The sequence below is a fragment of the Vicia villosa genome, linkage group LG3 (genome assembly GCF_029867415.1).
Source record: "Vicia villosa cultivar HV-30 ecotype Madison, WI linkage group LG3, Vvil1.0, whole genome shotgun sequence".
Taxonomy (NCBI): domain Eukaryota; kingdom Viridiplantae; phylum Streptophyta; class Magnoliopsida; order Fabales; family Fabaceae; genus Vicia; species Vicia villosa.
This window is the reverse complement of record NC_081182.1, coordinates 206337960-206351468: the sequence shown is the minus strand read 5'-3', so window position 1 is coordinate 206351468 and position 13509 is coordinate 206337960. Positions and strand designations below refer to the sequence as shown.

At 32.0% G+C, this 13509-nt stretch overlaps 1 long non-coding RNA gene across 1 annotated transcript; it reads right to left on the bottom strand.

Moving 5' to 3' along the window:
* Positions 1-7361: 7361 nt before the first annotated feature.
* On the bottom strand, positions 7362-9421 carry LOC131657201 (uncharacterized). Its single transcript, XR_009300526.1, has 3 exons — positions 9230-9421; positions 8237-8339; positions 7362-8107 (listed from the first exon to the last, which is right to left on the bottom strand). It is a non-coding gene; the product is annotated as an uncharacterized LOC131657201 (long non-coding RNA).
* Between the last annotated feature and the right edge of the window lie 4088 nt (positions 9422-13509).

Genomic DNA, 13509 nt, shown 5'->3' with positions numbered 1-13509 from the left:
TTGACATACACGCAGTTTATATTTGCTGGAAATTAAAATGCGGAAATGTAAAGTGCGGAAAGTAAATCTACGCTATTACATCGATTGTGCAGGAAATGTAAACTAAGCCTATTTACATGATTTTGACATCCTATACATTTATCTAGGAATTTAAATTGCAAGAAAAATAAAAGGCATATTTTTGGATTTTTTATGATTGATTTTAATTATAATTAATGCATGATTAATTAAATTAAAATGAAGAAAAAAGATGAAAATAGATTTAAATCTAGAAATTAAGTTTAAAATATGTACCAAATATTTGTCAATTAATTTTAAAACAAAACTAATTTTTTTGGAATTTTTGAAATTGATTTGAAATTGATTAAGCTAATTAATACATAATTATACAAATAATTAAAACTTAAAGAGAAAATTTATTCAAAATATGTACAAAATTAGTCTATAATATATATAAACAATATTTTATATAAAGAAAAATTTTTTTTTATGATTTTTTGATTGGTTAGAATAATTAAAAAGCAAATATATAAATATATACTAATTAATTATGCAAAATATTGAAATTATGAAGAAAAATAAAATATTTTTATTTCAGAAAATAAAATATTATTTTAGAAACTTAAAAATATTTTTTGTGTATTTTTTGGATTTTTGAAACTATTTTTAAATAATTTTGCAAAGAAATTAAAATAAAAATAGAAATATATAATTAATGATCCAGTGTGGTATTTAAATAAAGTCCATGGTATAGGGCTTCATTCTGATGCGTTGGATGAATTAATAAATGAGATCTGATGGCTCAGATTGTGAGGGTCCACCACTTGTGACACGCCTGCAAACACTGAAACCAAAGGTTAATTTAAAAAAAACGCGCGCGTGCTGTCCAATGAGGTGAGGACACCTCATCGTCTTCAACCTCTCGCCAGGACCTTTAATAGCGCTTTTATGAAAAAAGCGCTGTAATTGATGAGCTTCAGACCTGCAAAATAGCGAATAGGGGTAAACCTGAAAAGAAATTTGGCGCGATATGACCCTTAAATTCGTCTTGTTCCACTGAATGTAACCATGCCCTTAATTTGGTTTAATTTTGGCTCTAATGAAGAACCCTAAATTTGAGCTTAGAAACCCTAAAATGGTGGTTTTGTGCAAACGGTCATTAAAACTTAATTAAAGCTCCAGAAACGACCAGAGCACCAATCTAAACACAAATATATATCTACATCTTGTTAAATGTGTGTGTATGATCAGATATGAGTTGGTTTTTGTTTGAGCAAATCGTGACCTGTGTAGCTCGATTCAATGAGGTTTAAGACTTGCAATTGATTGGAATAGTTTCAGTGAAGCTCAGAGATGATGTTTGAATGTTTAGTTTGTATTGAAATTGACTGAAACTTAAAATTCGAATTTCAAGTTTCTTTGAATATTACAAGTTGTTACAAGAGTGATATATGCTTATGAATGCTTCTGAATTCGTCCTCTTTTGATTGCTGAAGTATGATAGCTCTTTTATAGGCCAAGAGCTGCTTGGAAGTGAAGCTAAGAAGCATTCATTAGCTTTGTGGAATCTTGACTTTTTCAACATGAGTAGCTTTGCATTTAAGCCACCATGGCTTGATTTTCCACCCTCGTTCTGTTTGTACTTGGCTTGGGGCAGAGTTGAATGATTCTCTTGATGAGTCATGTTTGGTTTGTAAGCTATTCTTTATCCATCCATTTTTCTTTTTTAATTTAATCTTATATGTGATAAAATTAAACCAAAAATGAATAAAAAATGGAGTGGGCCTTGTCTTGGTCGTGGGAGGCCCATAATATTATGGTAATGATGTTTGAACCATGAAAACTTGGCCCCATTTGGAAAAAATGCATTTTTGAGCAATGTTGTTTTTATGCATTTTCCAAAATTTAGCCAACTTCAACAAGGTGTAAATCCCTCAATTTTTGTCATAGGAAGGAGTTCTTGCACTTTTTGGAAACCTCAAAGAGTCCTCTAACCAATGTCTTTGGTCTCATGTCAAAATGATTTTTGATGCTCCTTGTGTGTCCTTTTGAAAAAAGTGTCTTTTTGTTGACTTTGAAAATGACCTGTAATGTCTTTGGTCATATTTTTCAAATGGTGAATGCAATGACCATGGGATCAATTGCATTTGAAAGATAATTAAATTTCCTTCAAAATGAGCTTTGTTTTTAATTTTTTGGATGAAGGATGAGAGAGTTATGACCAGTCAAAGTTGAGTTGACTTTTCAGGCAAAAACCCTAATTTTGAATCTTAGGGTTTTGTTGATTTTTGATCTTTCCTTGATGAATTATAATCATCCAATGATCAAATGATGAATCCTTTGACAAAATATGGACTTTGACAAAAAATTCATTTTTGACTGTCTGTTGACTTTTTGGTCAAACGGGTCGTCTGTTGACTGTTTGAGCTGCTGACGGTGCGTCTGAGTGAATTGAAGTTTGAAAATTTGTATGATGGTACTTTGAGATATATGGATGTGCATGAAATCCATTTGAGGTCTCAAAAACTTGTTTCTCCTGTAAAAACAAGAAAGCCCTAGTCAGGGACTGTTTGTGTAGGAGACAGTTAAGCGTACCTGATTTTTGTGCAGTGTTGAGTCTCTGCTAATCGCGTGATATTCAGAAGACTTCTAGAACAAAAATCTTGGAATTTTGAATTGTAAAAGATTGATTTGATTGATGGTACAAAACATTGAGAATTGTACTGCCAGCAGTTTGACTGTCAACTGACTGTTCAGGTATTGACGTAGCAGTTAGAGTGAAAAATCAACAGTCAAAGTTAATTTTTTCTGTTGTTGTTTTTGTTTTATGTGAAAAATGAAATTTTATTTACATGACTTGTTAAAAAGCACAGACATAATAAATAACTAATATATACTGTTACCAGTACAGTCTGAGTTTCCTGATTCTGCGCCTGCAAAAGATTTAACTCTGTACCAATTGTGTCAGTACTATTTATTTGTAAATAAATAAATAGCATGTGTGAAGTAATAAACAGTACTTGGCGTTTGCGTAAGAATAAATTCAACTGCAAGCCAAAATATTGTATAAGAAAAATTCTAAAAACTAAGTATTTCACATGTCAGGATATTTATTGAAATAAAAAATCCATGATTATGTGAGACTCTTAATTTTTAGATTGGAGTTTTCTTGAAAAAAGATGTGGGCAAATTTTGGGGTATAACAGCAGGTCTGTCGCAGATCTGAGAATTGGTAAAATCGCAGGTCCGCTGAGCGGAGGACCCGACCTGGTTAGCTTCTGTTGGAGGTCGCTAGTGGTCCGCTGAGTGGAGGTCTGAAGGAATTCGCATCTGCCTTGCGTCGCTGAGCGAACCTTGCTGTGCGGGAATTTGTCCAAACTTTAAAATAACGTATCTTTTGATCCGTGTATCATTTCTTAGTGTCGTTTTGAGCGTTGTGCAAGTAATTAAATGTTTTATATGATGAATGATGAATATGGGCAGTAGCCGACTTTATTTATTTAAAACTCGATTTAATTATTTGATGAGAATTGAACATTGTGTGCATCTGAAATAAGTGTGATAGTGTATTTGATGTGATGATGAATTGGTTGTGATTATTATTATGATTGTGATGAATGCATGATTATTTGAATGATGTTGAAAACATGTACATACTTATTCGGTGATGTGGTGTTGAGATGAGTTGTTCATCGTGATTCGGTGATGTTTTTAAGTATGTTATGTGTGTTTCATTCATTCATATGCACTTGATGATGGATCCCAGTGGTGTTTGGATCGTTGGTGGACATATTTCCCATTGTGCGGAAATTGTGTCGGTGGGCCGTATCTCGATGAGGCGTAGATCGGTTAGGTGGATTGATTCCACGGTTTATTGGTACCACATGTATAGTACCAGTTGTGTCATATGCATCTTGTCATAACATGATTGTATGGATTTCTGTGTTATGTGTTGTAATCTATTATTGTGTGAATTGATGAATAATAGATGTGAATCTGAATATGTATAATTGGGTGAACGGTATATTATGATGCTTGTTGCTTATGAATTGCATAATATTTACTAACTGCGAATGAGACTCACCCTTACATGTTGTCATTTTCAGATTGAGGAGTAACGACATTAGTACTCGGTGAGGATGACTCGTAGAGTTTATCCGTTTATGTTGGGTTGTGTCGGTTATTCTCTGATCTTGTAACACTGGGGGACGATAGTTATAGAGTTTTATGAGATTACTCTATTTTATTTGGTGTTGGATTATATTTCCATTTGGTTATATTGACGATGTTTCTTATTTCGCTGTGATAAACATGATTGTGTTTTTGGTAAATTGTTTCCTAATGAAGCATGACTTTGACCTTAGTGGATTTAATTGTTTTAAATAATTGTGGCACCCTTGTGCATATGCTTTTACTCTGATATATTTATTTAAATTGCCGCGGGGTTTAGAAGGGTGTTACAATGCTCTCCATGATTCCTAGTGAAGAAGAGATTTACAGGGCTGTCATGAATTTGAAGACTGATTCTGCTCCTGGACCTGATGGTTTTGGTTCAATCTTCTTTCAAAATTATTGGGACATTATTAAAATAGATATTACTAATGCTGTCACCCAATATTTTCTACAGGGTTTAATCATCCTTAATTACAATGCCAACACTATCATTCTCATTCTTAAGAATATTGAGTCTAACACTTTGAATTATTACAGGCTCATTGCTTTAGCCAATTTTAAGTTTAAAATTATTTCTAAAATTCTTGCTAATAGATTATCTTCCATTCTGCCTACCTTGATATCTCGTGAACAAAAAAGTTTTGTCTATGGCAGAAACATAAAGGATAGCATCTTCCTCACTTCTGAGGCCATAAATATCCTTAACAATAGAAGTTTTAGTGTAAATGTGGCCATGAAGATTGATATCTCCAAGGATTTTGACATCCTTAGTTGGGATTTCATCATCAAAACCCTGGCCTGTTTTGGCTTTAGCAGCAATTTGTGTAATTGGATTTACACTATTCTGCAATCTGCTTCCTTATTCATTGGTTGTAATGGTAAACAAGCTGGTTACTTTAAGTGTTCCAATGGTGTGAGACAAGGAGACCCTCTTTCTCCTCTTCTCTTTTGTATGGCTAAGGAGGTTCTTAGTAGAGGGATCACTCATCTTGTGGAGACTAACCAAATGAATCTCATTAAGGCATCTAGGAATAACTTTGTGCCCTCTCAGACTCTTTGTGTTGATGGTATTATGATTTTCAGTAGAGGAGATCAAAAATATTTAAATGCCATTTCTAGTTTACTCAAGGAGTATGCTTTTTGTTTTAGACATATTTGTAATAAAACTAAATCCCTTATTTATGTAGGTGGCATGACTCCTAGGAGATTCAAATTATTGGCTGACTTGATTGGTTTCACAATGGCCACGCCTCCTTTCATTTATCTGGGTGTCCCTATCTTTGTTGGTAGGCCTAAGTTGTTCATTTTTTGTTCATTGCAGATAAACTCAAGTTGAGACTTGTAGCTTGGAAAGCTTATCTTCTTTCTATGGAAGGCAAGGTCCAACTGGAGAAGGTTGTCATTCAAAGCATGATGGTCCATTGCATATCTGTGTACAACTAGCCAGCTAGTATCATTAAGAAAATTAGCACTTGGATGCAAATTTTCATTTGGAGTGGATGCTTGGATAAGAAAAAGCTTGTCACAATTGCTTGGAAGCAATGCTGCAAAGGTCTAAAGGGAGGTGGACTATGTATAAAGTATTTATCATATTTCAATACTGCCATAAATCTTCATCTGTGTTGGAACTTTGTCAAGGGAAATCGGTGCTAGTCCCATCTGCTTTCTGCCTGTGTCAAGAGGAATTACAATGTCATCATTTACAATATCAAATATTCAATCTGGACTAGTATTAAGGATAGTTACAAAATTGTAACGGAGAACACCTCTTGGTTAATTAGTAATGGCTCCAAGATCAATTTTTGGCTGGACAATTAGATGATGATTATCTGACCAATAGGTATAGAATTCCTGCAATTCTCCAAAGATCTCTCACCATTATGGTTAAAGATTGGATGATTAATAGGACCTGGTGCATTTCTTTGAATATTCAATGTGCCTTCCCCAGCCTTTTGCTCAGGAATTCTTTGATGCTCTGAGTCGTAAACAAAGATTGAAGGTTGAAAAAATAAACAAAGAAGAACTATTTGAGTTTTGTAAACAAATTACTAATCAAAGTTTTTAATTATTGTAATTCTGTTTCATGGGTGCACACTATGTGTTTGTTGAAATGTTACAAAATCTTATGTTGCTCTATTTCTATTTCAGTGGTGCACACCATGTGTTAGTTAAAATATTGTAGTAATAGTATTCTAAATTTAAATTTCATATATGTCTTTTCACAACTTTTCTATCATTGCCACTTAAAGTTCATATACAGAGTTAAAGCTTTTGTTTTCTTGTGATAACATTAATTTCTTATGTTGTTTATAGGTTGTATTTCTCTATCTGAGATATTATGGTGATCCGAAGACTCTGTAGAATTGGTTTGAGCCATATACAAAAGATGATGAGGTACGTGATTATGATTACGATTAGAGGCAGCAAAATGAATGGATCAAAACAATTCATTAGTTCATTAACAATCCATTAAAATTTCTTTAAAAATAATCAATCTAATTCATCTATTAACATCATTTTTTTAATACTGTATTAACATTATTAAATAGATCGTTAACAAAAATAATTTAAATATTTTTTTAAAAATATTTTTTTACGTTATCAAAAATAAAATTGTTATTTCATATTTCAAAAAAAAACTTTTTTTTAGAAAATCGATTTTTCATATGTCTAAAAAAGTTGATTTTTCGCATTTTCGAAAAAAAACTCAATTTTTTCATATTTCTGAAAAAACTCGATTTTTTCGCAATTCTGAAAAAACTCGATTTTTTGAATTTCCAAATAACTCGATTTTTTTATTTTTTTTTTGGAAAAATCGATTTTTTGTGTTCCTGAAAAAACACGATTTTTCGTGTTTCAGAAAAGTCGATTTTTTATATTTCGGAAACAACTCGATTTTAACGGTTTTTCAAAAAAAAAACTTGATTTTTATATTTCCGAAAAAACTCAATTTTTTTTCGAAAAAACTCGATATTTTGTATTTCCGAAAAACTAGATTTTTTTAGTATTTCCAAAAAACTCGACTTTTTGTATTTTTGAAAAACTAGATTTTTTATTTTTCTGAAAAACTTGATTTTTTGTATTTTTTTAAAACTCGATTTCTTGTATTTCCGAGAAATTTGACTTTTTGTTTTTCCGAAAAAAACTCGTTTTTTTGTATTTCCGAAAAGCTCATTTTTTGAATTTTCGAAAAAACTCGAATTTTTTCTTGTTTCCGTAAATTTTCAACTTTTTTTTCGTGTTTCGAAAAAAACTCATTTTTTGTATTTTCTAAAAACTTGATTTTTTGAATTTCCAAAAAAATTCGATTAAAGTCAATTTTTTATATTTCCGAGAAACTCGACTTTTTTTATTTTCCAATAAACTCGATCTTTTGTATTTATGAAAAACTCAATTTTTTAAATTTCCAAAAAAAACCGAATTGAACTAAAAGTTTTGGTTTGGCTTAACGGTTCGGAATTCCAAACCGTACCAAATTATTAGATGACAATTTTTCCAAACCGAACTATTTATTAAAGAACCGAACTGTTATACTTAGTTTTGAATTTTTTTTAAATAAATGTCAACGCGGTCTTGTTTTGCCTCTTGTACGAGACTTGCGGCAAGGATTAAAAATGATGTCAGTCTTCTTTTGTCTCTTTTGCACATGCCAGAATTCATTTGCTAAACTTTCAAATGTTTTACCTGTCAATTTGCTGTTTCTACTGCTTTGTCTTCTAAATTGTTCCAAATAACCAACATTGCAAAAATAATTGGAAATATACATACTGCAATTTGAAATCATGAAATACACATTATTGAAATATCAGACTAATTGCTCATGTTCATCAAAGAGTTAATTAAGCCCTCTAAGGTAAAGGAATCTTTGACTTGACACCTATCATGCTAACTGTTTTCTATTAATATTAGTTAATACAGCAGCTAAAGCCAAAACCTGCTTCATTGCATTCCAATGCATGATTAGTACATAAACAAATAGAGGGTTTGATGGAGTAGTTCTTTTTCAGATATACGAAGGGATTTATAAAAGATAAAGAAAAAAAGTAGAAAGCTTAGTTATGACCTTTTTTTGAATAAATGGTTTCTTAAAATGTATGAACTCTGCAAGAATAATTGTTGGAGTAACAACAATCGTGGCCATTTGAGAGAAACCAACATTGCATGAACTGGATTGTCAACAAATAGAAAAGGAAGTTCACAATCTTGACCAAGTCAAGCAAATGACATACAATAAAAGGAAATGCAAAGGGGTGGATGAAGATTCAACACAGCAGGACAAAAGGGAAAGGCAAGAAGGCAAAAAAATGCTATACATGTTCTTCAGATTTGGCTTAAAAAATTCATCTTTACAAAATGGTAAACAAATAAATTAAAGAAGACAGAGATACCAAACAACAATGTGATTTCCCTACAATAAGAATCAGAGATAAGAAAGTTTGATCATGATCCAACGCTCATCAATGTGATGATCGGGTGAAGTCAAGGTATCCTGACTAACTAGATCCTTTATAAACACCTTCGGTACATTTAGCAAGCTGGTAACAATTCGATTATTCGCAGAAGAATCAACAACTATTTGCACAGGAATATCAATCAAATTATTCATATACCTAACATGAATTCAATTCAGTCTTTCAACCCAACACAACAACAAATAACCTGAGAAAATAGCACATCGCAGCTTCAATTCAAGCTACAAACAACACGAAAACAACAAAGTAACAATTTCCATCTTATATCATCAATTAAATTCACAAAATCTATAAAAACAACAACAATTCCCCTAAACAATAAACCCTAACAACTACAAATCCGAACCAAATTCAACAAATCCACTAAGTTAAACTAATAAACCCTAAACAATTACAATTTAACGAATATCACCACTGGCAAGTTGGTAACAGTGAACTGAACATTGGGTTCGCGGCCCATTCAATAATATGAGAGATATTGAGAGGATAGCATTACATAACATGAAAAATGAAAATGAAGCAAGTATAACATGTAAAATGAAGATGAAGCAAGTTGAATGATAAACAGTATATGATTTTGTTACCTTCAATTTTGATTTTGAGTTCCTTCTCTTCGATTGTGAACCTTTGATTGTGGGAGCAAGCTTAGATTATTCACCAATTCTAGGTTTGATGATTTGAAATCTTCACTAATTTGGAGAATTAGGGTTCTTCGTCATTTTTCAATTGTTCTTCAAAGTTTCCACGGTTCAGAATCTATCCGTGGGTTGTGTGTTTGAGACTTTGAGTTATTTGAAGTTAAAATTTTGAAACTAAAGTTTTAACCGTTTGGTTCGAAATTAAATTTAAAGAGATTAATTGTTTATGATTCGGTTCTAAAACCATTAATAAAATATAAGTTCGGTTCACTAACCATTAATAATTATTCAATTAATTTAACTCCATTTCAGTTTGGTTCGAAATTTTATTACGAAAGTTTTGGCTATATGGTACTTTCCTAAAAAAATGTAGTTATTCTTTGGGTGTTAATTTTCTTGCATTATTATCTATCTCGGCATAGCATTTAAAGGCACACTTAGGTAACATGTTAATTAATTGGGATCATAAATTCAACATTGCTATCTTCACACCCAATTTTGACACTAAATATTTACGTATACACTATTTACCGTATTTATATGATGAATAGTGTATTTCTATTAAAATAATATTAATTTAAAAAATATTTATTTTTTATAAAAAAAAAATTATTTTGAAATTTTATTTTATAACATAAATATATGGTTGTGTCATTAACCAGGTTAACAATTGTATTAACCATAAAAATGTACATCATTAACCAATTATTTTACTTATAATTCATTAACCACTTTCAGTACTTCATTAACCAATAAAATACATAGTATTAACCAAGTTCTGACGCTAAATAATAAATGTATTAACCAATTTTTATACTCTACTAACCAACTTTATTTTACTATTTAATTTTTTTTAAAGTTTGAAAACTCATTAACCAAGTTATGAACATCATTAACCAATATTATACAAACTATTAACCAAAGTCTGAACCGTATACATATTAATTATTTTATGTCAGAACATATATTAATCAAATTTAAAATTGTATCAACCAAGTTTTAATATTTCATTAACCAAATTAATTTTAAAGAAAAATAAAAAATATATTAAAATATTAAAATATTAAAATATTAAAATATTAATAAAAACACTACTCACGTATTTGTGAACAGTGTTTTGGGTGTAGGTGTAAGTTTTTGGTGTCAAGATATCTTTTCTCTAATAAATTATGGTGTTGTATTTCAAGAATTTTCTCCGGGTTTTAACGGAAGGATGTCTACGATGGGTGTATACATTCGTGATTTGCTCCTTGGACATGTTTGTTATATATAATAGAGTATACTTTCCTATGTTCTTTGGGCTCACGCTTGAATTTTGAGTGTAGACAATATTCAAATGCATTTACATGATAATGTCATACTACCTACTACCAAAAGGATATACAAGAACGCCCAAAGGTGATAGAATCTATTCAATTAGGCGTTTTTATTTTATTTTCATTTTTATGCCACTTTTCTTAATGGTTGGAAGTTCACACAGTGGTAAAAGGTGGTGCATGTTCATGAGTTCAAATCGTGTTGTTCTACTGCTGTATTTTTTATATCAAAAGACATACAACAACAATTCTTTAATGGTTGTTTAATACAACCGTTGTTGTATGTAGCGCTCTATCCATTTTACTACTACGGTTGAAAGTTTCAATCATGGTGAAAAGTCACTTAGGGTCACGAGTTCGAAGCATATTTCTATAACAACATAAATCCGAAGCGATTAAGCAAAAAGATCAGAAGAACACCGATTAAGATTTGTAAAGAAAACTTTATACAACTAGTAGAAAGAGTAACAAACATCCATGTGTTTAGAGTAATTTACATAGAAACTCAACAAAAGAGAAATACAAAGAAAAGAAAAGAAGAAACCAAACATCTCACAGTTTATCATCGTCGATTGATGATAAATCCACTCCTGATCATCCTTATACAAGCTCCAATGTTGTTTCTAAGCCTCAAAACTACCAAAAATGAAGTTTGATGCGTTGGGAACAAATACCTCAAAATATAACCTAAAAAATGGGTATTTGGGCCCTTTTACCGTAATTCTGCCCAGCTGGTCTCGCTTAGCGATAGCAGAGCTCGCTTAGCAAACTCTGCTGCAACTTGAAAAATTGTTTCGGTCAAAACTTGAGAACCGTAACTCCGATTTGCGTCCGATTCAAAGAGTTGGAAAGCTTATTAAATGCTCTGTCTAACAATGACTTAATGACAACCAAGTTGATGATTTTTATCATCCTTATTTTGAGCCCTATTCGTTGATGAATTGCTAAAAATTGCATTCTTGAAGCTTAGCCTTTGGCTCTTATTACTCTATGCTCCAATTATGAATGAACACCTACAAAATGAATAAAAAACTATCAAACGGTACACAAATGCACTAAAAATCGATTAAATCCTATTCGTACATAATTATACAAAAGTGGGGGATTTATTCAAAGAATACACTACAAAAGAATCGATAAGTGCCACAAATCAATAGTGAAAATAACGATATTTTGACACTTATCAACAAGTCGTGGTGATTTATGTGCAAGTTGGGAGGCTGTGAACACAATGTTGAAGTTGCAGCTAGGTTCCATAAGAGTGTTGTTTCAAAAAAGTATCGTCAACATTGAGCATCGGTACAACACTCCATTCTATTCTAAATTGCATAGTTTTGTTTCAAGACAGTGTATACAAATCATTGGAAAGGAACTAGAAAGAGTCAAATTTGTTGGTGCGAGCAAGCAGAGGTGTGGTCGTTACATTAGAACAACATATGGGTTACCGTGTGCGTGTCAGCTCACCGGCTATCAGATTCTAGGCATACCTATACCTTTGAAATCTATTCATGTGTTTTGGACAAAATTGCAAATTTCTGAATTTGAGGTTAGTCCTGACGAGGGGAAGTGGAATTTAGAAGAGGAGTGCGACGAGTTGAAGCGACAATTCATTACTATGGATATTGTGGGTCAAAGGGCCTTGAAGAAAAAATTTCGTGATATTTTCTATCCATCCACATCTTCAATGTGTCCACCGCTAGTCAAATACAAGCCAATGAGAGGAGTTAAGAAGAGTAGAAAGGGGGAAGAAAGTGATGTGCATCGTGATCCAAGTCAGTGGGAATATCCTGATGCTTCGTAGGGGAGTCAGACTACAAAGAGATCATGCACACAACCAAGTGGGAGTCAATCGTCAACCGTGCAGATTGGTAAGCAACCTTCTATCAATTCTGCAAAAGCCAAGTACTTGTCACAGTTTCCTGCTTTCTATCATCCATGCATCGATGACATTGTTGATGTTGAACCGGATGGAAATTGTGGTTTCCATTGTATTTCATCGGCATTAAGATGGGGGGAGATGCATGTTATGATATTCGAAGACAATTGCATACTCAAATCCAGCAACACACATATTTGTTTTCCAAGTTTTTCTATGACACTGTCTCTGATGTTAGTAATTCATTACTCATAAAACACTTGGGTTTTCAGGGTAAGGAGAAATTGATGACGATTCCCGATATGGGTTACCCTGTTGCTTTTAAATATAGTGTTGTATTTGTTTCTCTTTCCATGTTAATGAACATAACATTTTTCCCGCTTCTCATAGCTCCACCCCCATACACGAGTCAACATACGATCATTATTGTTGGTTTTGTAAACAGTAATAATTGGGTTTAGATAAAGTTGAGACCCGGTTATCCTCTTCCGCCCGTCACTAATCGTTGGAGGAATAATTGCTCTAATAATTAAAAAGCATGTGAATCAGCATATGCGGGTCGGTTTAGACACTGGGAAGCACTGGCAGGAATGATAGATATGTATGATATTTATTCTATTTGTATATCAAAACCATTTAATATTTATTCTATTTATGTTCATCAAGTAAGAAAAAATAAATTTAACTCCCAGTACCAGAAATTTCCGGTATTACCGGAAATTTAAAATTTTCGGTAGTTTTATACATTAAAATCATACCAGAAATTTGAAATATCCAGCAAATTTCTGGTGTAACATCCCAAAATTTCTTATTTAATTAATTTAATTAAGTTTTAAATTAATTAATTTGAATTAGCATTTTATTGGAATTATGTGGTAAGAAATAATAAAATGTAGTGTTGGGCCATTGGTGGAGTTAGTAATGTGGGGGTGTTAGTGTGAAGAAGCCCATTACTAAATTATGTTATGTTTTCATAAAACAAGAAAATAAGAGGAAATTGAGAAATAGAGGAAGAAAACCTAAGAGGGAGAGAA